The sequence below is a fragment of the Macaca mulatta genome, chromosome 8, assembly GCF_049350105.2.
Source record: "Macaca mulatta isolate MMU2019108-1 chromosome 8, T2T-MMU8v2.0, whole genome shotgun sequence".
In the NCBI taxonomy this organism is placed as follows: domain Eukaryota; kingdom Metazoa; phylum Chordata; class Mammalia; order Primates; family Cercopithecidae; genus Macaca; species Macaca mulatta.
This window is the reverse complement of record NC_133413.1, coordinates 108,761,391-108,785,817: the sequence shown is the minus strand read 5'-3', so window position 1 is coordinate 108,785,817 and position 24,427 is coordinate 108,761,391. Positions and strand designations below refer to the sequence as shown.

General features: G+C 44.6%; 2 long non-coding RNA genes across 2 annotated transcripts; both read right to left on the bottom strand.

Annotated features, from left to right (window-relative positions):
- Positions 1–9,363: 9,363 nt before the first annotated feature.
- On the bottom strand, positions 9,364–23,924 carry LOC114680307 (uncharacterized). Its single transcript, XR_003732474.2, has 4 exons — positions 23,613–23,924; positions 12,147–12,433; positions 10,500–10,648; positions 9,364–10,288 (listed from the first exon to the last, which is right to left on the bottom strand). It is a non-coding gene; the product is annotated as an uncharacterized LOC114680307 (long non-coding RNA).
- On the bottom strand, positions 21,321–23,041 carry LOC144330827 (uncharacterized). Its single transcript, XR_013397361.1, has 3 exons — positions 22,948–23,041; positions 22,801–22,859; positions 21,321–21,437 (listed from the first exon to the last, which is right to left on the bottom strand). It is a non-coding gene; the product is annotated as an uncharacterized LOC144330827 (long non-coding RNA).
- Positions 23,925–24,427: the final 503 nt, after the last annotated feature.

Here is a 24,427-nt window from a genome sequence, read left to right as displayed (position 1 = left end):
ACTCTGTTAGCAAGCTCAGCTTGAGTCAGGAAGGGTGGGGATCACAGGGTGTCACCACTGTGACCGCCTCTTCCAGGCTGGACTCCAGGGCGAGAACCTTTGCCATCACCTGGTCCAACTTCCTTTTTTTACAGAAGGGAAATTCCGTGCTTAATTCTGGACTTAAACGACCTGAGCAAGATGTTTTCATTCATTTGTGGCAGGATAACTGGATAAACATCTCTTATTTACCCCTCCTCAGGATCCTCTGGAAAGAGAGGTACCCCATCTAGTTTCAGTGAGGAGTGAAATTCAGAAGACTTAACTGGAGTCCCTTTAGCCAACAACCTGCAGACAGATGTCTGGAGGCACTGGTTCATGACTCAGGGACATCAAGGCTTGCTTGTGGGTAACTGTCTCAGTCTTTTCCTCACACTGTCTCCTCATGTTTTCAAGGGGGCTGCTGTACCCCCAGACATGTGTCTGTATATCGCACAGGAAGAAGGAAAGTAAGGACATTGCCAGCAAATGTCTGGCTTCTCATCAGCCTATACTGCATCTCCCAGCCACTCCTAACTGCAAAGGATGCTGGGAAAAAAGTGCATTGTAGCTTCTCCAGCCTCTATGGTAGGCGCAGATAAGGGATTAGAATTGGGGGTTACTGATTCAATGTATCAGACAGCTCTCAGTCAGGCATGTGAGGGCTAGAGCCAGATTTAACTAGATTTAGAAGGAAAAAGTATGTTTCTTTCACCTGCATGTGATGAAGGAAATCTATGCCCTTCATACACTTAATAAACCTGTAAGTCTCTACTAGGGGCAGGTACTGTGCTAGCTAGACATTACAATGTGTGGGGGCAGACACAAAGCTGGGAACAGTAGACACTGGGGACCCATAGAGCGGGGAGGTTGGGAGTAGGGGAAGGGTTGAAAAATGATTGGGTACTGTGCTTACTACCTGGGTGATGGGATCATTTGTACACCAAATGCCAGCAACACACAATTTACCCATGTAACACACCGGCACACGTACCCCCTGAACCTAAAATGAAAGCCAAAATAAATAAAATGAAATAATAAAATAAAATGCCTGGGGGAAGGTAAGTAAGCCAATATTCAGTTAGCAAATACTTACTGGACGTTTATCATGTGTCAGGCCCTGGAGGTTTGGAGAATGAAGATGCATCCTTGGTTGCCCATAGCACCCAGTCTACTTTGGAACAAGAGTAGTGTGCAATGGGAACATAAAGGAGGGTACCAAATTCAGATGGAAAAGGAGTCCTCCTGGTGGAGCTGACACTGACCTGGGTCACCTTATGATATGGTTTGCCTGTGTCCCCACTGAAATCTCATGTTGAATTTCCATGTGTTGTGGGAGGGACACAATGAGAGGTAATTGAATCATGGGGGCAAGTCTTTCCCATGCTGTTCCCATGGTAGTGAATAAGTCTCATGAGATCTGATGGTTTTAAAAAGAGGAGTTCCAATGCACAAGCTCTCTCTCTTTGCCTGCTGCCATCCATGTAAGATGTGACTTGCTCTTCTCTGCCTTCTGCCGTGATTGTGAGGCTTCCCCAGCTACGTGGAACTGTAAGTCCATTAAACCTCTTTCTTTTGTAAATTTTCCAGTCTCAGGTATGTCTTTATCAGCAACATGAAAATGGACTAATATACCTTAGTCTCACCATTTCAGGGGAGGCATCTGTATTTCCTGACTCACTGCTAATTAGGCTCTGAGGTGTCTAGGTTCTAGGCCATGACAGAGGGCATCTTTCCAATTAAGTTACATTCCACACACAGTGATTGAGTTCCTATTCTATGCTTATGACATTTACAACTAAGAAGAGAGAATAATAATAAGATAATAATACTAACAATATTACCACCACCACCGTTTATCAAGGGCTTACTATGTGCCTATGGGCAAGTCTAGTCCTAAGCACTTTATATGTATTAACTTATTTAATCCTCAGAACAATCTGGAAACGTGGCATCTCCCCACTCATCCAAAATTGTCACCCTCTCCTAGAGGCACCATCAGAAGTGGATTATCAGAAAATTTTAGCTGAGTGAGAGAGGGTGGGATAAGGTTATGGGGATTAGTAGACTTTCTGGGGACAAGAGGTCCTATGTGAGAACACTGGGGCAAGAACAGGAACTGTTGGAATATTGATATCTCTGGGGTCAAATAGGCCAGATTCATTACAGAAATAATAAAAGGCTACATCGCTACAAGGGCCTTTTTTTTCACCCAAACTGAAAGTTCAGTCATGTGATTGGAGACATGATTGCACAATGAGACAGGTTATCTGTATTCAGGACTGGTCCTTAACTTGATTGTGGGTTTTATTCGATTGACTCTCTCAACCCTAGTTATTGTGTGCTTATTCATTCAGCTTATTGTTAAGCAGAATGGTAACCTACAGTCAACTTTTATTTTATTGATTTATTTTTGAGACAAGGTCTCACTCTGTTGCCCAGGCTGGAGTACATGGTGTGACCATGGCTCATTGCAGCCTTGACCTCCCAGACTCAAGCAATCCTTCCACCTCAGCCTTCCAAGTAGCTGGGACTACAGGCATACACCAACATACTAGGCTAATTTTTTATTGTTTGTAGAGATGGAGTCTCACTGTGTTCTCCAAGCTAGTCTTGAACTCCCAGCCTCAAGTGATCTTCCTGCCTCAGTCTCCCAAAGTGCTGAGATTACAGGCATGAACCACTGCACCTACCCCACGGTCAACTTTTAAAAAGCCAGCAGGAGCATGTCCCGCGGAGAAAGGCTAAAATAGAACTCTGAGAGACAGCATATAGTTTTTCTGGCAAAAGGACAGGGTTTGAGGAAACTATATTCACTGTAAATGGAGGCGATGTAGTTGAAAAGACTAATCAAAAGAGGATAAGCACTAAATTCAGGGCATAAACTCTGCCTCAGTCTTGGGCTGACCTCTGAATGATGCGTTTGTGGGGATTTGAGCTGCCACTCAGGAGACAGAATATGCAGTGAGAGTTCAACCAAGTCAACTGCCTGCTGAAACAAATCAAATAAAACAAAATCTGCATATTTCCCCACAGCCATCCCAAGCAGCCAGTGTCATTTCTCTTGTTTTAGAGGTGGTGGTAGCAGAGGCTGAGGGTGCCCCACCATATCCCCTTGGCACTTACCACAGCACTGGAGGGCACTGGAGGTTTGCAGGACGAAGACACGTCCTTGGTTGCCCATAGCACCAGTCTACTTTGTAACAAAAGTAGTGTGCAAGAGCAGTGTGTGACTCTGCCTGAGGCTGTCTCTGGTGGCTGGAGCCTGCTCTACCTGTGCATAGGACAGGCCAGAGAGACACAGGTATGATCCCTGACCCCCTCCTCAGGGGCAGCCTTTAAACAATGACCGGTGGGAATTGGTGGATCAATATGCCAGCTCCTTTGCCCTGGGGTTAGGGAAATGGGGGATAATTCCAGGACATGTATTCTCCACTGCCTCTAAGAGTTCCCCAGCAGGATTAAGCTTCTGTTTTGTCACTGGCTTGACAATGATCTTTCACTGGCTTACTTCCCTTCCTTACCTGCTCCCCTGCTGGATCTTCCTGGGATCACCTCCCAGTTAAAACACCAGCAACAGAACCCCCATCGTAGGGGGTACTTCTATGGCGGAAACAAAACTAAGATGATGGGGAAGCCTAGGCTCAGAGGAGTTAAACAAATTATCCTGGGTTCAAGTAAATAAGTGGCAGCCAGACCTCAAGTCTGGGGCTTTTGTACTCACAGCCTAACTTCTAAACGCCTACCCTGAGCTGGGGGTGTCTGAGTCTCTGGAGTCAAAGGGGACCTCCTGCAAGGCAGGCCTACCTTCAAGTGGACGGCTGTAAGTGTGGTTGTGTGGTGGGGAGGAGTCTGCTGCCCTTAGCTTCCCTCAAATGTCAGCATCTGTGGGAACAGCTGGAGACTGATAACTCACTTTTTACTTCTTCACAATTAGTGCAAAGCCCAAGAAAGTCATCAAAGGAAAGGTCAGGCCCTCCCCAGAGGCTGCTCCTCCTCTTCCGGGGCTGCAGTGCCCCCAGTGTGGGATCTCCTCTCTCAGCCTCTCACCCAGGGTTTCTCTGGAAGGGGTCAGAGCAGATGCTAGTTCCCTGGGGCTCTGCTTGGAACATGTGCTCATCAGTAAAGGTTGACAGAGAACATACTGCAAACTCCTCCCCAGGGAAGGGCAAGTGCCACCTGGCAGAGTCTCTTCTAGGGCTGAGGGAACAAGCACAGCCTGTTCCTAAGACATGTCCTCCTCGCCTGGTGGGCCCTGCACAGATGAGGCCCTCAGGAGTTGGGACAAACACTCCCTGGGAGGAAGAGGCAGATGGTTCATGCTGAACTCACGGGAGACCACCCCAGACTCCCAGGACAGCAGGGCCCCCTCCGACCCGCAGACACGGAGGCAGAGGAGAGCTCCTATCTGGCTTTGCTCTGCTCTACTGAGGACACAGAACCCTCCCTGTTTCTCCTGTGGGGCCCAGACTTTCACTTCCTTTCAGAAACTCAGCCTCACCGGGAATGAGCCAAACACAGACTCCTGGGAGCTCCGATGCCTTGGACTTTCTGAAAGAGGGCACAGGAATGTGTTAGGATGCTAGACCTGGCTCAAGATATGCAGGCCAGCATAGTCTCTCCACAGTGATATGCAGGTCTGGGGGAAAGATTCCGCTATGACTGAATGATTTAGTGGCAAGTGCACCGGCCTTATGGTTGGGAGGGTCTGGGTTCAGGTCCCTGCTCTGACTCTCCCCAAAATCCCTTAGGAAAAGGAAGATAATGATGCATTGAGGATGCTACCTTTATATAATTGCTAAGTACTTAGTAGGTGCTAAATAAATGGTAAAGCTGTTATTAATACCAATTATACTTGGGGAAGCATAGAGCAGCAAGGATAGTATAATCTTATATATGTAAAAGTGTATACTGATAGGATGTTTACCAAACATTAATAGTGCTTATCACTAGATAGTGGGATTTGGGGGTAATTTTTACTTTCTTCTTTTATTTTTCTGGGTGTTCCTTGAATTTTTTTTACAATGAATGCACACAAGAATAATTGCTCATCTATAACCTCAATTGGCTCCAGTAAAGGCTGGATTCTTGATGTGCTTGAGTGTGGAAGTTTGGGATTAGGCACTTGAGGAAATTTTAATTGCTCTTCATAGTAGAGGGAAAAGAACGTGGGTTCCCAGAGCAACCTGAGAGGAGATGAGACTGGGAAGAGGGAGGGGAGAAGAGGTAGCAAGTTGACAAAATCCCATGTGGTCAGCAACATGATCTTAAATCTCCCACGTGGTCTACTACCCACTCAGATGCTTGGTGTGAGCGACTGTTGTGGGACATGAAATTGGGGCCACATTTCACATGCTGTGTGGGGTCGGACAGAGGCAGCATCTGAACACATATAACCCACAAATGAACAATCCATTCTGTTTTTCCAGGAATCCGCAGAAGCCTTGGAAAGCCTTGTGAGTTCCACAGGACACAGGATTGCTTGAACTTCAGCCAAATTGTCCCTGTTATCCCTTGCTACACTAAAAAACCACTTCAAACTTATTGGCATCAGACAACAATAATCATTTATATCTCTCCAGGTTCTGGGGTTGACTGGGCTCTGCTGGGTGGCTCTTGCATGGGGTCTCTTCTGCGGCTGAAGCTGGAGTCCCAGCAAAGCCTTCCCCATCCACATGTCTGGTGTCTGGAAAGGCTCAGGCAGCTGGAGCTGGAGCAACTGGGGCTTCTTGCAATTTCTCTCCATCTCTATGTGGTCTCTGCATGGTGCTGGCAGCCGGGCATCTTCAGGGGGCTGGACTTCTTACGTGGCTGTCCATGGCTCCTAAGGTGTGTGTCCTGAGAGAGAGAGAGAGCCGGGTGGAAGCTGTGTGGCTTTCCTGACTCACATTTTGGAAGTTGCACAGTCAATTACATGCACTCTATCAGTTGAAGCAGTCAAAAGGCCCACCCAGATTCAAGGGGAGATGACACAGCCGCCATCTCTCAATGGAGGAGTCGCAAAGTTCTGGAACGAGCATATGGGATGCAAAATAATGTTGTGGCCTTATTTGGAAAATACAGTCTGCCACAGGACATTTCACAGATGTTGAGGGGCAGGGCAGTCCCCAGCTGATATCTGAGTTACAATCAGGAAAAAACAATAAAACTATTTTTTTGAAAAAAGGCAAAATATTAACTGAAGTAGACTTCAAATCAAATCTAAGATTATTTAGAAGAACATGGATGATGAATAGGGACTTTTATTGTAGCAGATTTACTGGAATTGGCTGTGAAGACCATAATGAAAATGAACAAGCCAGAAAAAAAATGTTGCTCTTTTGTTCAAAACTTTCTGGATGGAGCTAGCAGTGCTGGAAATGGAACAGGAAAAGCCTGGAAGAGGGCCCGAGGGTGAGAAGGGTTAGACCTTGGCTGTTGGCAGGGAAGGCAGGGATCTGCGTGAGAGAGATTGTTGAGCTGAGATGTTCAGGGCAGAGCCTGGATGGGTGCAGGGAGGCACAAACCTCAGCGTGGCAGGCACCTGCTGTGTCTACATGTCACCTGCCTCTGCTACACATGTGTTCCCTTGTGATGACACCTGAGGGCACAGCCCTGGGGCCTGGGAATATGTTGCGTTGCTCTGGGCTTCAATAAATGAATCCAGGGCTCACGGGCTTCGTCTTCCTTTCATTATGGAATCCCTGGACTTGGACTTCAGCAACCATCTCCTGCAAACGATGGCCCTTCACATCAGGGAATTGGCTCCCTCTCTCGGGGCTCTGGCTTCTCACTGACTCCACATTCTGGAGTCTCTACAGTCAGACCCGGAATCCCTGAGCATGGGCCTGGAGGGAGCCTGAGCATCATTTGGGTTGGAAAGCAGCTGTTGCTCACCACCAAGATCTGATGGTTGGGTAGCAGCTTCTGTCAAGAAGAATCATAAGGTTGCGTTTGGGCTCAGAGGGGAAAGGGGCCTCGATCAATGGGCAGTGGAAGGTGGAGTGGCGATACAAGTTTGCAAACACTTCTGAACTCTGTTTTAGCTCTGGGCAACAATTGAGGGTGACCCTCCTGAAGCACGTGGTCATCTCTCCTTTCCTCCCAGATCTCAGGGCTGGCATTCCATGGCCTCCTGTAAGCCACACACCATTCTCTACTGCTCTCAGTTGGTGACATAGTGGCCAGTTCTTGCTCTGGCTTCCTTTTGGAGATGGAGGGCAGTAGATTGGCAATTCATTCTCTTTAGATGAATTCTCTTTAGATGCATCACTCCCTTGATCTTCTTGAAAAGACCTCAGAGATCGTCTAATTTTACCCCTTATTTTGCAAATAAGGAAACTGAGGCTAAGAGATAGAAAAGATTTGCCTGCCAGTCTTCCCTTCAGCATCTCAAGGAGACCTTGCCAAGGGGCCCGGTTGGGGCACGGCACAAAACCCCCTTCCCACTGCCAAGATCCCCCCTCCAGTCTCCTTCCCTCCCATGGCCAGGCCACATGGAAACTCATGCCAAAGAGTGTCAACTGGGAATGTGGCTTCTTTCTTGAAATACGCTATGGATCAGCAGGCAGCCCCCTCAAGACCCCAGCAATGAAGTTCGCTTGAAGCCCGGCACACAGTAACCCAGAAACATATGTGGTGAGCAATAACAGTCATAAATTTTATGAGATTATGTGTTCCTAATGTGAGATTTCAGGCTGATCTGTTTGTTGTGTTATGCCAAACTTCAGCATGATTCAATCAAGTTGTGCTTAATCTTCCCTTATTTACTCTGGGTGGGGGTGAGTCACGGAGTGTGTCTCTAGTCCAGTCTTCTGAACTAATTTACCCCAAGGATTTTGATGGACTGGTGATTTGTTCTCTCTGAATATCCAGAGTTTATTTACTTATAGCATTAGATGAGGTCTGGATTACATGCAGTGAACGTCTGTAGCCATGCTCAGGACCAGAACCTCTTTGGGGAGTCCACACTAGGAAGAGACAGCACCTTGCAGGTTTCACAATTTCCTTTCAGTCAAGGCCAAATCATGCAAAATATTTTGTTACCTATTGATGAACTCATGGGATTTAACGCTGTGGCCTCTTTATCACAGAGAAAGGCATTTTGGCCAGCTCCCTGCATCTCTGACCCCAGGCGGTGTGGATCTGGAAGAAATGGGGAATATTGCCATCTCCTTCAAAGATGTAAAAGCCTGGAAAATTTGCCCGAGGCTAGGAGTGACTCCAGCTGCCAAGCATCTCCATCTCCCAGTGTCCAATTTTTGGCAGCCTCAGGGGAGATGGGAGCATGCAGATGGAATGCAAGGTCTGTGTCCTCAATGCCTCATCTCAGAGCTCTGAGGGGATGTCGAGTTCCCTAGGACTGAGAGCAGCGAGGCGCAGCCTGTAGTCTGATGGTGAGGGTTTGGGATCTCCTGGCTTCCATGAGATGGGAGAATTGGGGGTTTTGGCCTTCCATATTTGAGGCTAGAGTGGAAAGGGTTTTCCTTGGTTTCATCTTTGATCATGATGCCCTCTGTTCCAGTTTGCTCAGACTGAGGGGTTACCAGGATGTGGGGCTTTCACAGCTAAAGGGGGAAAGTTGTGGGAAACTAGGAGAAGTTGGTCACCATAACTTTGATGTTCCTTGACTTTGGCAAGTCATGCCCTAGGATGTAGCCAAAGCTTTGGGTAGGAATGGGAGGGTCACTCTTTCCTTCCCAAGTAGCTGCTGCATGGTCCCGGATCTGGGAACAAATATTCCCCGTCCACCCCAACCATTGTAAGAGTGAAAGTTTTCCTGCTCAGTTTCCCAGGCACGCAATGCCCTTCTCTCTCTGCTGAGGGGTGGCAGCAGGTTCTCCTGCCAGTGTGGGGCATTGACTTGCTCTTAGTCCACGCTAAGAGATAGGGAAGCCCACAGCCTGCTTGGTACGCTGTATTAGTCCATTCTCACACAGCTATACAGAACTACCTAAGACTGGGTTATTTATGAAAAAAAGAGGTTTAATTGACTCACAGATCCACAGGCTGTGCAGGAAGCATGGTTAGGAGGCCTCAGGAAACTTTCAATCATGGTAGAAGGTGGAGGGGAAGCTGGCACGTCTTACCGTGGTGGAGCAGGAGACACAGAGAACAAGGGGGTAACTGCCACACACTTTTAAACCATCGGATCTTGTGAGAGCTCACTCACTATCATGAGAACAGCATGGGAGAAACCACCCGCAGAATCCAATCATCTTCCTCCAGGCCCCTCCTTCAACATGTGGGGATTACAATTCAACTTGAGATTTGGGTGGGGACACAGAGCCAAACCACATCAGAGACAAACGAGCAGAAGCAGATTCTAGGCTCAACATCAGCATTCCTGAAACCTTGATAATCTGAAGCAGTTCTTTTTTTTCTTTTTATTTTATTTCCTTTCTTTTCTTTTCTTTTTTGAGACAAGGTCTCACTCTGTTGCCCAGGCTGGAGTGCGGTGTCGTGATCATGGCTCACTGCAGCCTTGACCTCCTGGGCTCAAGTGGTCTTCCCACCTCAGCCTTTCAAGTAGCTGGAACCACAAGCATGTGCCATCCACCCCCTCACCCAGCTAATTTTTGTATTTTTTGTGGAGACAGGATTTCACCATGTCACCCAGGCTGGTTTTGAACTCCTGGACTCAAGCAATCCTCCCACCTCAGCCTCCCAAAGTGCTGGGATTACAAGCATGAGCCACCACACTTGGTCCAGAAGCAGTTTCAACCTCACTGTAAGCTGGCAGCAGATTTTGGATTTATCTGGGGTACAGAGGGATGGGGGACTGTGTGCGTGTTTTTTTTTTTCTAGGAGTAAAACTCACATCACTATTGTGAACTCTTCGGTTATAAGGGTAACATTCAGATTCCGTTGCACTCTGGTTAAAAGTGTGGACTCTGGAGCCAGACTCTGTTATTAATTTGACCTTAGGTAATTAGTGTAACCTCTTTGGGCCTTAGTTTCCTAATCTGTAAAATGGGCACAATAGTGAGATGGCTTCAAGGATTAAATTAATTAATATTCACAAAGAGTTTAGAATAGGGCCTGGTACATAGTAATTACTCAACAAATCTTATCTATGGTACTAGGATGAAATGGCAGAGTCAAACGTGTTAAATTAACTTTGTGCAGTCATGTATGAAGTTGCCTTGGTTGTCATCAGAACTGCACACCAGCAGGCAGCATGGCTGCTTGTCACTTCAGCCAGATGTTCTCACTGCATCTCTCATTCTGTCTTGCCGCCCAATCACTGCCTCCTAGGCAGTGGGAGTTTGAGTCTGGACCTAAGTAGAGGCTGTGGAGTTTGACAAAGTTATACTGAAGGCCTGGATTGGCAGAACATCCATGCAGAAAAGATCACTGGACACTGGCCATCAGACATGAAAATTCCAGGATCTCAATGGCAGAGGCCCTTCACCAGGGACCACTCCTGGTTGGTCTGCTGCCTACCATGCTGCAGGGCAGGCTGCCTCCTCCCAAGCCATGGCGTCAACCACCCCTCTTACCATGAGTCCAGATGCCAACAACCTTCTTTCTTCTTTCAACAGGAAGAAAAGCCTCCACTCTCACCCCATCTCCCAGTCGACACAATAAACATCTGCAGATACACAATTGCTTTGGATGCTTCTTAGGGCAATATGTTGAATTTCAGCTCCTGTATTATTTTGGATATACATAGCATTAATTTTACTTAAAACATCTTCCCAAATGAGTCCTGAGCAAATAAACTTAACAGCGGATGTTTTTTAAAACTTACCTTTGGCTTGAATTTTATAATCCTTGTCTTTATTAATATATCAAAATTTTTTGAAGAAGAATTGGATAGAGTCTCTAATTGAGTTTTTAGTGCCATAATGGCATAAACTCAACTCTCCCATCATGCATTTGACGGGGTTTCAAATTTATGTTTGGTAAATGTGTTTTTAATACACAACATTTCACTGAAGCTGAAAGGCAGTTGTATAGATCTGGATGGTACAAAAAAATTCAGTGGTGTCAGAAGAGATTTTTCCTGCACCATTCGCTACTAAGATTAAAATATCTAGTCAAGAAAGAAAATGCACTAGAATCATTTCTTAGAATCATCTGTTTCATTCTGTCCTGCTTTCCATGCATATTTGCAACATTGTGATATTCAAAGTGCTTCAAATTATTTTATTCTTGATTAGTTTTGTAAGTGGTTTACTAACATTGTTTATAATCCTTCCCCAGTTGTGACATTTGCTGGAGAAAAAAAATCCCCAATATGTTTGCATATGGAAATATTTGCATTTTGAGAATCCACAAAAGCAATAACAACAAAAAAAGTTATCTGTTCTATATCCGTCAGGAGTTGTGTCTCAAACACATCAAGGTTGTAGCCAAAATAATGAATAATAGTTAGCTCTTTTTACCTTATTCAGACTATTTCACTCACAGCATCTGCTACAATTTTAATTAGTTTTGTATTTCATTCTCGAAATAGGTGTAATATTATTTAGTGTCAACATTTATATTATGCAGAAAAATTCTACCATAATATTATCAAATCTGGCTGTGGCTTCTGCCAAATGGATAAAATTTCCATTATCATGTGCACGCTCACAAAATTTTTTGGATGCTCCTCTGAACACTAGATCTTGCTTGCCAAAAATTAAACCATGTAAAATCTGCACTGAACAACAGCACAACAATTTTTCCTCATTTTTGTAATGTATTTGCAACATTGATAGTTTTTTTTAAATCAGATGTCAGCTTTTCTTTTTTTTTTTTGAGAAGGAGTCTCGCTCTGTCGCCCAGGCTGGAGTGCAGTGGCGTGATCTCGGCTCACTGCAAGCTCCGCCTCCCGGGTTCACACCATTCTCCTTCCTCAGCCTCCTGAGCAGCTGGGACTACAGGTGCCCACCACCATGCCCGGCTAATTTTTTGTATTTTTAGTAGAGACGGGGTTTCACTGAGTTAGCCAGGATGGTCTCGATCTCCTGACCTTGTGATCTGCCCACCTCGGCCTCCCAAAGTGCTGGGATTACAGGCATGAGCCACCGCACCCGGCCAGATGTCAGCTTTTCAATACTGTATTAGTCAGACTAGGCCAGGCAATGCTTCAGTAACAAGTAATGCCAAGACCGCAGCAGTCTGACACAACTGAAGTTGATTTCATATTTGTGCAATACCTGCTGCAGGCCTGGGTAACTTCTAAGGCAGCTTCACTTCATGGCCTGGCTCAGTGATCCACGCAGACAGAGATACCACCACTCCGTGGTTTTGCCATCTGGAACACACAGCCTCCTCAGTCCATGTGGCAGGCAAGAATGGTGGAGGGTTCTATACAAACATTGAAATGCTTCAGCTCAGAAATGACAGGTTCTCTGCTGTTCACTGCCGCATTGAGCTCCACTAGTCATGTTTCTTCTCTCTATGGCAAGGGGAGTGAGCAAAGACGTGTACTCTTCACACTTGCCTGAAAGGAGAAGATAACCCAATATAAGTAAGCACCAGACTTCTTTCTTTGCCATAGTAACTTAGTATTTGTTGGTGTGCTCTTCACTTTCTCCATGTGTACAAAGAATATGTGATAAATGCTGCTAGTCTTTGCAGTCATTTCTCAATTTTTATTCTTCTTATCCCCAAAGAATTGGAAATAAAGAATCCTTCGAGGATGAATAAAGTAAACACAATCTACTGATTTTTTTTTCACTATTTGGAAGAATTCATGTGTAACAAATTTGCTAAAACTTTCTATTTCTGTTTTATTTTATTTTTCTCTAGAGATGGGGTCTTGTTATGTTGGCCAAGCTGGTCTCAAATTCCTGACCTTACGGAATCCTCCTGCCTTGGCCTCCAAAAGTGCTGGGATGACAGGTGTGAGCCACTGTGCCTGGCCGAAAACTTCCTATTTCTAATATGTTTTGGAAAGTTACAATCTCTAATTTGAGGTTAAAAAAAAATTCAATCAGAGTAGCCTTGGATGTAATATTAAAATTACATAGTCTTTCTGGCTCCAACCACATTGTCTCTATAAGACCTCTAGCCTCTCATCTTTCTCCTAAATATTTCTGGAAGCCCCTGAGATGGTTTTAAGAGTGCTTCTCTAGCCACTCCTCTGGGCTCCTGTTTGCTACATTCTCTTCCTGCTTTGGCTCCTCCTGCTACTTGAGAGTACTGAGTCCACAGCAACATCTCCCAAGACACAACCTTATCCTGCTGCTCACTCTATCCCCATCCCTTCCTGTCTCCATTCGTCGACTGACTGGTACTACTAAAGGCTTGTACTCCAATATCCCAAGAAATGATAGACAAATAGCTCTCTTAGTGCTCAGCCTCTGCAGTGGCTATTTAGTGCTACATAACAAATGACTCCAAAATTCAGTGACTTCAAACAATAAGCATTTATTTTGCTTATGATTCTGTAGGTTGACAATTCAGGCTGGAATTAGATGGGCTTCCTCTTGTATTTGTGGCCTGCCATGGGTCAACTTTGCTGACTTTGACTGGATTCTTTCACCTGCCTGGGGTCTCTGTTGGGAGGTAACTGGGCTAACCAGCTCTGGCACCCCAGCCTACTGAAGGATAAGACGATATAGAGGTCTCTTATCCTCCAGTAGACTGGGGAGCCAGAGCTGGTAATAACAGTCTTCTTATCCTCTAGTAGACTAGCTCAGGCTTGTTCAGGTGGATGGGGCAGGAATCCCAAGCAAAGGGCAAAAGTGTGTGAGGCCTCTTAAGGCCTGGGCTCAGAACTGGCAAACATCACTTGTATTAGATTCAATTGGCCTTATTACACTGAAAGTTACAGAATCAGCCCAAAATCAAGGAGATGAGAAGGAGTCCACCTCTCGAAAGGAGGAGCTATAAAGTCACATTGCAAAGGGTATGGACACAAGGAGGAGTGAAGGACTGTTGCCATATCTGTACCCTTCCGCAGCCTCTCCTTGGAATCGAGGTGGTGATCCATAGGAATTGGGCTGAGGACACTGGAATGACAGGCCCAGGCTCACTCAGAGTCATCCCTGACTCTGGTACTGGTCTGTAGACCTTGACCGTGTTCAGACATGCCAGGACCATGGCAGTGAGCTTAGTCCAAGTTCAGCTAAGCCCCAGGAATGTGTGGCTGCTAAAGTTGACCTGGGAAGGGGGCAAGGGACCTTTCAAGAAGCCTCCTGAGTGCTCTCTTCTTCCTAGCCTCCTGCATATTAGTGTCACTTCCTAGAACTGTCAAGGCAAGTAAGTTGCCCTTGAGTGGACTCCCCCTCAGAGGGAAATGGCTGCAATCTTTGTCTCCTGAGTGTCATTAAGCGAGGGAGGGAGGGAAGGAGAGAGGCCCACCTGAGTGCTAGGTTCCGCCTCGCTTTCTGAGCTGAAGGAGGAGTCCAGGATACAGCTGAATAACAGGGAAGGGTCATAGCGATGTTTTCCTGTGTGCCAGCTGAAGCGGTTTCTGTGCCTACCTTTCAGTGCTAACCCACGAAGAGGTACTTGGCTTCGTGGACAGGAGTAGGAGTGGAAAGCCCCCCTCAAGTGGACAAGATGACCCTGCTCAGGAGATGAGTCCTAATTCCAAGTCAGATTGGAAGGAGTAGAGACTAGTATCATGTTCCCTCAAGTGACATCAGGCCTCCAGTTTCTCTAGGGGTCCCTGGACCCCAAGGGCAGGCATTAGCCACTGATGAGGCAGTCTGAGAAGACAGGGCCTGGTGGGAATGTTCTGGACTGGGAGTTCCTAGGGCATGGGGTCCCAGAGGACACTGAAATTCTCAAAACTTCTTTTCATCTTGGTATAACATTCAACAGAAGATAAAAATGGAGAATAATTCATCTCGGTTTCAGCGGGAGGGGAGCCCAGAGGATCCCCAAGTCAGTGCTGCCTGGGCTGGGCTTTTCTGATGAGGAGCCTCATGCTACCTTTCTTCCTCACTAATACGGGGTATTGTTTAGGATGAAATATGGAAACAGGTGTAGAAGCAGTTTTAGAAATAGGAAGTATTCCATGAATACAGTATTTTTGTCATCTATTTGTTCATTTATGCCTTGACTACTTCCAAACAGAATTTGAGGCAGTGTAAAAGATTAATAGGATGAAAATAAGTCCCCAAATGACTATCACATAACTGCAAGAGAAAGTCAAGTAATAAAAGGCATGGGAAGAGTCATATTATATTTTTTTTAAAAAACAGACTCAGAAAGATTTCTTTTATGGAGTATAACGTTTAGTTCTTGGGGGGTAAGAGGAGAAATAGACAGGTATGGAGATGACTAATGTTTATAAGCACTTCCTCTGTGTCAGACACTGCAATTAGATTGTGTGAACTAAATCATGTTTTCTGAGTTTTTCAGTAACCAGGGTTAAAAGGGGGAACTATCAGTTTCACAAAATAAATCTGTAAAAATTCATCAGGGAACTACTTTTACCTGACTTTGAGTTCTAAGATGAGTCTTTAGGCACATCTTCAGAGGCACATATTGAAGAATGTCCTGTAAAATCATTCTATTGTGTCCGGGTTCTAGTTAAGATGGAGTAAGCACACTCGACCCTGTCTCTCCCAGTGAAATGCAGCTATAAAACCTGGAGAGGCTGCACGAGACGCTATGCAAGGACGCTGAAGAGCAAATAGTAATAGGCAGATTGGGGGAAAAAGACACAAATTCGGTGTACCATTAAACCGGTGGTGAGTTTACTTTTTCCCTCCAGCTTGGACTTGAAGGTGGTACAGTTGTGGGAGGTGCACAGCAGAGTAGGGTGACCAAAGCCCAGTTTTCTGACCAGAGAACCGCAAAGGGGAGCCCCAAGGAGTGGGCAACTAACAGAGAGATTGTGGAGAAGGAGATTCACGGGAAGTGACTGCATAAAGGTGTTTATGAGCTGCAGGTCTCCTCCCTGAGCTGCATATATGTGGATCTGATCCCCAACAGCAGAGAAACACTAACAGATAGACCATTGCCCAGGTCCCAGACTAACCACTAGGGGAAGCACATAGGGGCAGAACTGAATAGCACTGAATAGCACTTAGAATTTGAAAACAGAATTGACACTGGAACCACAGCCCGCAGAAGGCAGGTTGGAAAGTGAGGCCTGAGCTTAACCAGGTTCATTGCCTGCTAAGACAAAAATAGCAACATTCTTCATAGAATTTAAGCAAGACATCAAAATGTCTAGGATGCAATTCAAATTACTTGGCACATAAAAAAAAAAAAAAAAAAAAAAAAAGACAAACCTCAACTTGCATGGGAAAAAGCAGTCAACAGATGCCAATGCTTAGATGACACAGAGTTAGAATTATCTGACAAGGAGTTCAGAGCAGCTATAATAAAAATAATCCAAAAGTAAGGGCGAATTTGCTTCACATGAACAGAAAGAATAGAAGGCCTTAGCAAGAAAATAGAAAATATAAAGAGAACAAAAGGGAAATTTTAGAATGTAGAAATGTAATCATAATCAAAGTAAAAACACATGAGATGGACTCACTAGCAAAACTTAGTGACAGAGGAAAGAGTCAATGAACTTAAGGATAGATAAATAACCATGACCTAATCTAAAAAACCGAGAAAAAAACCATAGTGAATACAGATTTAGAGACCTATCACACAGCACCAAAAAGTCTGACATTTAAGTCATTGGAAACCCGGAAGGAAAGGAGACAAAGTGCATTGCTGGGGGGAAAAAAAAAAACTTGAAGAAATAATGCCTGAAAAATTATCAAATTTGGTGAAAGACATAAACCTACAGATTCGGGCCGGGCGCGGTGGCTCAAGCCTGTAATCCCAGCACTTTGGGAGGCCGAGACGGGCGGATCACTAGGTCAGGAGATCGAGACCATCCTGGCGAACACGGTGAAACCCCGTCTCTACTAAAAAATACAAAAAACTAGCCGGGCGAGGCGGCGGGCGCCTGTAGTCCCAGCTACTCGGGAGGCTGAGGCAGGAGAATGGCGTAAACCCGGGGGGCGGAGCTTGCAGTGAGCTGAGATCCGGCCACTGCACTCCAGCCCGGGCGACAGAGCCAGACTCCGTCTCAAAAAAATAAATAAATAAATAAATAAATAAATAAATAAACCTACAGATTCAAGAAATTGAATGAATCCCAAACAGAATCAACCTAAAGAAATCCATACCTGGCCACTTCATAATCAAATGGCTAAAAACTAAAGACAGAGAAAATCTTGAAAACAATGAGAGAAAAACAACATATTACTTATAGTGGTACAATTCTAATGCTTGAGGACTTCTCATCAGAAACCCTGGAGGTAAAAAGAAAGTGGCACAACATTTTTCAAGTGCTAAAAGAAAAGAACTGTCATTCCAGAATTCTATATCCAATGAAAATACACTTCAGGAATGAAGGTTAAAATAAAAACATTCTGTGAATCAGAATAAAGAAAGCTAAGAGAATTTGTTGCCAGTGGACGTGCTCAAAAAGAATTGCTAAGGAAGTTCTTCAAATAGATGAAAAATGGTACCAGATGAAAACTTGGAACATCAAGAATGGAGGAAAAGCAACAGAAATGGTAAATGACTGGAAACAGTTTATTGAAAATGCAAAGGTATTCCAATTTTGGTTAATTTTACATCAGCCCTGAGGGTACTCCAAGAGCATATGTTAACTGCCATTCTAAAACTCAATGCTGTGGGGAAAGGGGGGCTCATGCAGAATGTGAGATCAAGTCAGATCACGTCATATCACATCCCTCCTCTGCTCAGTGGTATCCCATCTCATGGACACTTCATAGTTTAGCTGTCCAGCTCTTCTCCCACTTCTGGTGGCTTTGGCTCATTTGGGGAGGTAACCATTCCTCTATCCGTCTCTAACATATAATGCAAATAGAAGCCTCATCTCACTTCCTGGCTTTGGTGGTTGGTTTGGGGGTGGGCACTAGATCAAGCTAGACCAATCAGAGTTCTCTAGGACTCTTGAATTGGAACTAAGCAGGGAGATATGTGGCAGGAAGCTGTCCACAGGTATGCTTGCTGTCACATGGAAAGGGTTGTCTGCATGCAGTCATAGAGAATGAGATGACAGCAAGTCCTGCACCCCAATCCCTGGTAGCAGTCATCCTTCAGGGCTAGCAGCAACCATTCCCTTCCTGTAATTTGATTACATGAACCTGTTAATTTATCTTCAATCAAGCTACACTGAGTTGTGTTTTTGTTACTGTTAAAAGAGTTCTGAATACTTTTTTATTTGAAGCTTTAGCTATCTTGTAATTAAGCATTGTGCTAGACTCTGGTGGAGGGGAGAATAGATAAAGAACAGAGAGTCCCTGTTGTCAAGAGTCCTTCAGTTTAGTTGGGAAGAGAATTTACCCAGAAATGTCATTTCAGAGTGCCAAGTGAGCATTACAGACAATATGGGCTATGAAAAGAAAAGGGAAAAAATTGCTGTGGGCTGAAGTGATTCAAAATGTTTTCATAGAGAAGGCGAAACAGGCTGGAGGTAGAAGGAAAGGTGAGACATCCACAGGATGACAAGAGAGAGGAGAATATTCTGAGTAAGGGGAAATCACTTGAACAAAGGCAGACAATCAGCCATGCTTGAGAGAATCATGGAGCTCAGTCACGGGAGATGGCTTATGTGGTTTATAAAGTGCTCTCATATTCATCATCTCATATTTTCACAATGACTTAACAAGGTGGTATAATACGATGTTCCCACTTCACAGATGGTTCTGAGCCATTCAGTGACTTTCTCAGAAACATTAGTAAGTGGCAGATCTAGAACTTAAATCAAATCTTATTGTTCAAGTGAAAGACATTGAATGTCAAGTCAGAAAGTAAATTTTTCATTATAATGGCAAAGGATATCAGCTAATGTTTGACAACAATTTCTTAATATTGTCAACTAGTCAATCAGCAAATTATCTAGTCTTTTAACAATTTTTGATGTTTGAATCAAGATCCAAACAAGGTTCACAAATTGAATTTAGTTGGTAAGTCCTCCAGGTTTCTTTTAAAATCTCTGGATTCCCTTCCCTTTTTTTCTTGCAATTTATTTGAAATATTCTGGATTTTACAGACTTCATCACAATAGTGTCAATTAACATATTCTTTTATCTCTTGTATTTCCTGGAAACCATGGTTAGATCTTGGAGCTTGATTAGATTCAGGTTCATTTTTAGAAGAATACTTCATAATTGGTAATGTGTGCTGCCAAATACATCACATCAGAAAACATGCAATGTTTGGTCATCCCTCTTTTTGTCATCTTAACATTGATCATTGGGTTCAAGTATTGTCAGCTTGATCCATTCATTATGAAGTCTCCCATCAGTTATTCACCTCAGGGTTTTAGCAGCCATTGATATTATTGCCTAGTTCCATTATAACAGTGGGGGCTACAATATGATGACAGTCTAATTCTATCATTCTTTGTTCATTTATAGGCTAGAAGTCTCCCATAAAGACCATTTGCACATCAACTATTTGGCTACCTGAAAAGGTAAAATAGATGCTCAATTCTTTCTCTTTATTTATAAGTTTTCAGAATAATGAAGTAGTTATCTAGCATATTCCAAAGGTAACTGATTAGTTTGTTTTATTTTATTATGGACTCATGTATTTTAATTTTTTGATATGTTTCAATGCATTGCAATTACTCTTCATTTCAGTACTCAAATTGTCCCATTTTGGTCAATGGGAACCACTTCAAGTTGGTTTCTGGGTCCTTTTGATATGATTGCCATAGTCTTTGCTATCTTTCTTGGTTTCCAGACTTATCTTGAATATTCCTGCTCCATATCTGACAAAAAAAAAAAAAAAAAAAAAAAAAAAAAAAAAAGCTGTTTTACAAACAACTCTGGTTTCTTTTTCTGGGAAGTAGTATTTAGAGACAACAATCTGGGCCCTGGGGTGCTCATTGTTACTAGGTAGGTTGTTGTCTCTAGGTCTTTTTTTTTATTTGAGATGGAGTTTTGCTCTTGTTGCCCAGGCTGGAGTGCAATGGTGTGATCTCCACAACCTCTGCCTCCCGGGTTCAAGCGATTCTCCTGCCTCAGCCTCCTGAGTAGCTGGGATTACAGGCATGCACCATCAAGCCTGGCTAATTTTGTATTTTCAGTAGAGACAGGGTTTCTCCATGTTGGTAGGCTGGTCTCGAACTCCCGACCTCAGGTGATCCTCCTGCCTTGGCCTCCCAAAGTGCTGGGATTACAGGCATGAGCCACCATGCCCGCCTGTGTTTACATAGTTTTAAGGTAAAAGTCTATAAAACAAGGTACATTAAGGGAAGTCCTGCTTGCATCCCTGGCTTTTCTGTTTTATTTCATCCTTCCTTTATATGTAGCCACTATTAGTTTTTGTTATCCTGCATTTAAAAACTATATAACCAATATGTATATATAATCTAATAATCTTACCTTTCTCAGGTAAAATGCTTCTGTATAAACAGTATTCCCTGCCTTTCCCCACTTTTAACAGTATGTTCTTAAAATCACTTCATCGTAGTATATAGAAATATTTCTCATTCCTTTTTATAGCTGCATAGTAATCTATTATGTATTTTAATAATAATAAACTCCATCATTTACTCAACCAGTTTCCTACTGATAGGCATTTGGGTTGCTTTCAATTCTTTGCTACTATAACTAGTGCTGCAATTAATTGTCTTGTGCACATATCCCTTCATACTTTTGTCAATATTTCTTTGGTATAGATTCTTGCGAGTAGATGGACTTATTCAAATGGCAAATATATATATCATTTTAGTAGATATCAATAAATTTCTTTCTATAGGGGTTGTAATATTTTCCATTTCCAATTGCAATATATTGAGTGCCTGCTTCCCCACTGCCTACCTAACAGAGTATATTGTCAAACTTTCAGAGCTTTGCTTGAAAAATGGCATTTCGGTATAATGCTATTTTTCGTCTTTCTTATTACTCTCAATTTAAAATTTTAATCCCCTAAAACAGCTCTTGGCTCATTGCAACTGTTCAATAATTATTCTTTGAACTCATGAAAGCATGAAGTGGCACTGGAGGAAGATTAATCCAGCCACAGAATACAGAATCGTTTGGAATACGGAGAGAAGAGGCAAGGAGCACTGGTGAATTTCAGGACCCAAACTCAGGCCACAAAAATAGTGACTTGATTTTTCTACAGCAATTCCTAAATATTTTCTCTTTTTCGGGTGGGTGGAGCACAAATTTAATCTCTGTTCAGATTTTGCCGCATCTCTCCCTGCCCACCGAAGTTGTGTCTGAATTCCAGGCTTTTGGAGCAGGGCTACAATGATGCACGGGGGCACTGCGAAGGGGAGTCAGGTTCCTGGTCATCATTTACCCATTCAGGCACCAGCTGAGACGCCCTTCTTCCTGGAGGTCTTCAGTCATTGAGGCAAGGAGGTTGCAGCTGTGTGTGGCCTCCACTTTCATCCGGGGTATTTCTTCGGTTGGCCCTTAGTTCTTTCAGGCCTTTCTCATGAACCTAAGGACATGTGGCTGTTGTCTGTCACCACTTAGGGACCACAGGAGACTCTGGGAGGACATTTAAAGTCTTATTTTCCGGACACCCCATGTAGCCATTTCTACTGCTCAGCTCTTGGGCTGAGTTCCTTCCCAGAAAATGGAACATGTATGCTTTGCTTTGAAATGCACGACCCCCTCACCCCCACTCAAACCCCTCCGCCACCCACCCACCAAATCTATCTAGGGCTCAGCCCACGTGTGGGAGGAAGGCACAACAGGGTTTCTTCTCCGGGACACATCAAACCTTTTACACCTTGCCCAGTGCCCAGCTTGGGAAATATTTCTCTCCTGGGGAAAAGGGGTATGAGAGAAAACTTGATGACTGGCTTTTGAAATTCAAAAACCAAGAACTTGACTGCCTTTAACAACTAACTCTCCCTGGAAGCAATGGATAGATGCCTGCTGTGTGGGAGGGCCACAAGGTGAAAGAAAGGAATGTGGAGGAGGGACTCAGTTAATTTCCAAATGTTATCCCAGTTACACCAGTTAAGACCATATAGCAATGCCCCAGGTATGACGTGATGAGAGGTGGAATGAGATATTGGCTAGGGTTTGGGGCTAATTACTGAAGGAGGAAAGCAGAAAGGATTCAAGAATGATGCGGGGATCTGGAGCTGCCGGAGCAGAAGAATGATGGTGCAAGTGACGGAGATGGGGCCAGCAGGAGGGTGGGCATGTGATTCTGGGAGGAAGATTGAGAACTTGGCTTTAGGCTTGGGTGAGGTGTAGAGGTGATCGTCAAATCCATGAAAGGGCCTGAGATCCCTTCTTTCTGGAAGACATGATGGAGAGAGAGTTACTGAAGTTTCAGGACTGAGTCTTGGAAACTTTCCCTTGTAGGAGGTAGGAAGACAAAAAGGATGGTTCACAGAGGCCAAGTCTTTGTATTAGTGGATGGAAGGTCTTGACAGTGAGTTGACCAGGTTCTTGGAGTGTTAAACAAAGAGTTGAACAAATAATTGAACAAAATGCAGAAACAAACAAAAGAACAAAGCAGTGAAAGACAAAGCAACAAAAGAATGGAGTAAAAAAGCACACTCCACAAAGTGGGAGCAGGCTGGGGCAAACAGCTCAAGAGCCCCTATCACAATGGTCTGTAGGGTTTTTATTAGGCTAAAAGAATTTGGTGACACCCCTAGGTATCCTTTAGAAGCCTCCAACTGGTTACACCTTATGAAGGACTGGCCTGTGATCAGAGGCTGTAGTGGAGACTTGGCCCACAGTCAATCAGAGGCTAAAGTGGAAACGTCTTGTTATCACACGAGTGAGGATGTGGCTTGTATGGTGCCTAATCTTGCCTAGAACTGGCTGCACCTGCTGTTCTTTTGCTTATGCCTTAACCCATGGTTACCCTCATTCCCCATTCTCCTACCTCATTTGCTGGGCCAAGCAATGTGTGAATGTGTCTTTCTTCTAAGGATGTGGTCTCACCTGGATATGTGAAAGGAGAATCCTTCTTAGAGCATCTCATTAATACAGTAGCCTGGTCTATATGTGCATTTGATGACCATCTACTGACCTGGAAGGCAACACCTGCACTGATCATTCAAAAATATGCATCCTTGGGAATATCTGCAATTGTACCTTTTTCCTCCTATAGAAACAGATGTTCCTAGAAGTAAGAAGTAAGAAGTAAAAAAAATTCCCTACACACCTAATATGCACAGAGCACAACATGGTACAATTACGTGGTGCAGAATTTTTAAATTGCTGGCTTATGGGCTATATCTGACCCAGTGACTTCTGTTGTTTAGCCCGCATAGTGTTTGTTTTGTTTGCTTTGCTTTTATTTTTAACTAGTTACCCAAATTTTAAAATCAGGACGTTTCACCTAAAAATGTGGATCTCAGGCTATTCTTGAAAAATCCATTTGGCCACGGTGAGCCAGTATTCCCTAGAGGCAAAATCAGCTTGAAGGTCGGAGCAGCTGCTCCCTCAGACAGACATGCACCTGCTATTCTATAATAGATCCTGCCTGTTCCGCATCTCCCATTTCTACTTCTAGACTGACACCTGTGAGCCCTGATGTCTGAAATGCCTGGCTTGGGGATTCAATGCATGAGCTTTCATAAAACACAGGCTCACATCTTGACTTGGCCACCTACTGGTGACTTTGGGCAAGTTACTTGACCTCTTGAAGCTTGCCTCCCTATCTGTAGAATGGCAATGAAAAGAATTGCTTACCTCCCAGGACAAGGAGCACAGAAGACAGGTAGAATTGCTCAGCAAATGGCAGTTATTGCTATTAAGGATGAATGAGACAAACTCCCTGCTGACAAGATTCTAACCCTTCGAAGCAAGTCAGAGCACAGGTACCTGTGAGCCAACGCATAGTGGGCTCTGTTAGGGGAGGCTAGGAGCAGGCAGAGCCCTCATCCTGTGGCAGAGAGAAGGTTCCCAGAGTGAGGAGGGAACCTTGGGGCCTGGATTTCTTTCCTCTTCTGTGGGAGGCAGGCGGCCCAGCTGGGGCCTGCCTGGACTTTGAAACCCTGCCATGCAGGACGGAGCCCAAGCCCTGGGAAGGCTGGTCCCCACCCCTGCCGGCCGCCTCTCTGCTGGGATTCCAGGAACCGGCCCTATCAGTTGGGCCCAGTTTCAGGAATCGGGTTTCTTGCCTTTTCCCCTCAGTCATGTGGCCGCTGGAGTGGACGGTGCAGGCAGGAATGTGATGAGCTGTCAGGCCGCTTTCCAGGCAGAGGAGTGGGAGTATCTCAGATGGGGAATCTGGTTAGAAAGTGGGGAGACCAGGCAGATCCCACCTCGTGGAGCAGCCTGGACAGGTCTCTCAAATCTGAGAGCTAAAAAGCAGGCTCCCCACCGCCTCCAATCTTAGAACACTGACCACCCCTGACAAAACTTGTTTCTGGGCCAGAGGAGACAGCCTGAGAGAACAAGGAAGCCTTTTTCTCTCACCAGCCTGGGGCTGGGAATGTCTCCTCTGACCTCCTCTGCCTCCTGGGACCCTGGGCTGAGAAGGAAGTGTGCCTTTAAACAAAATG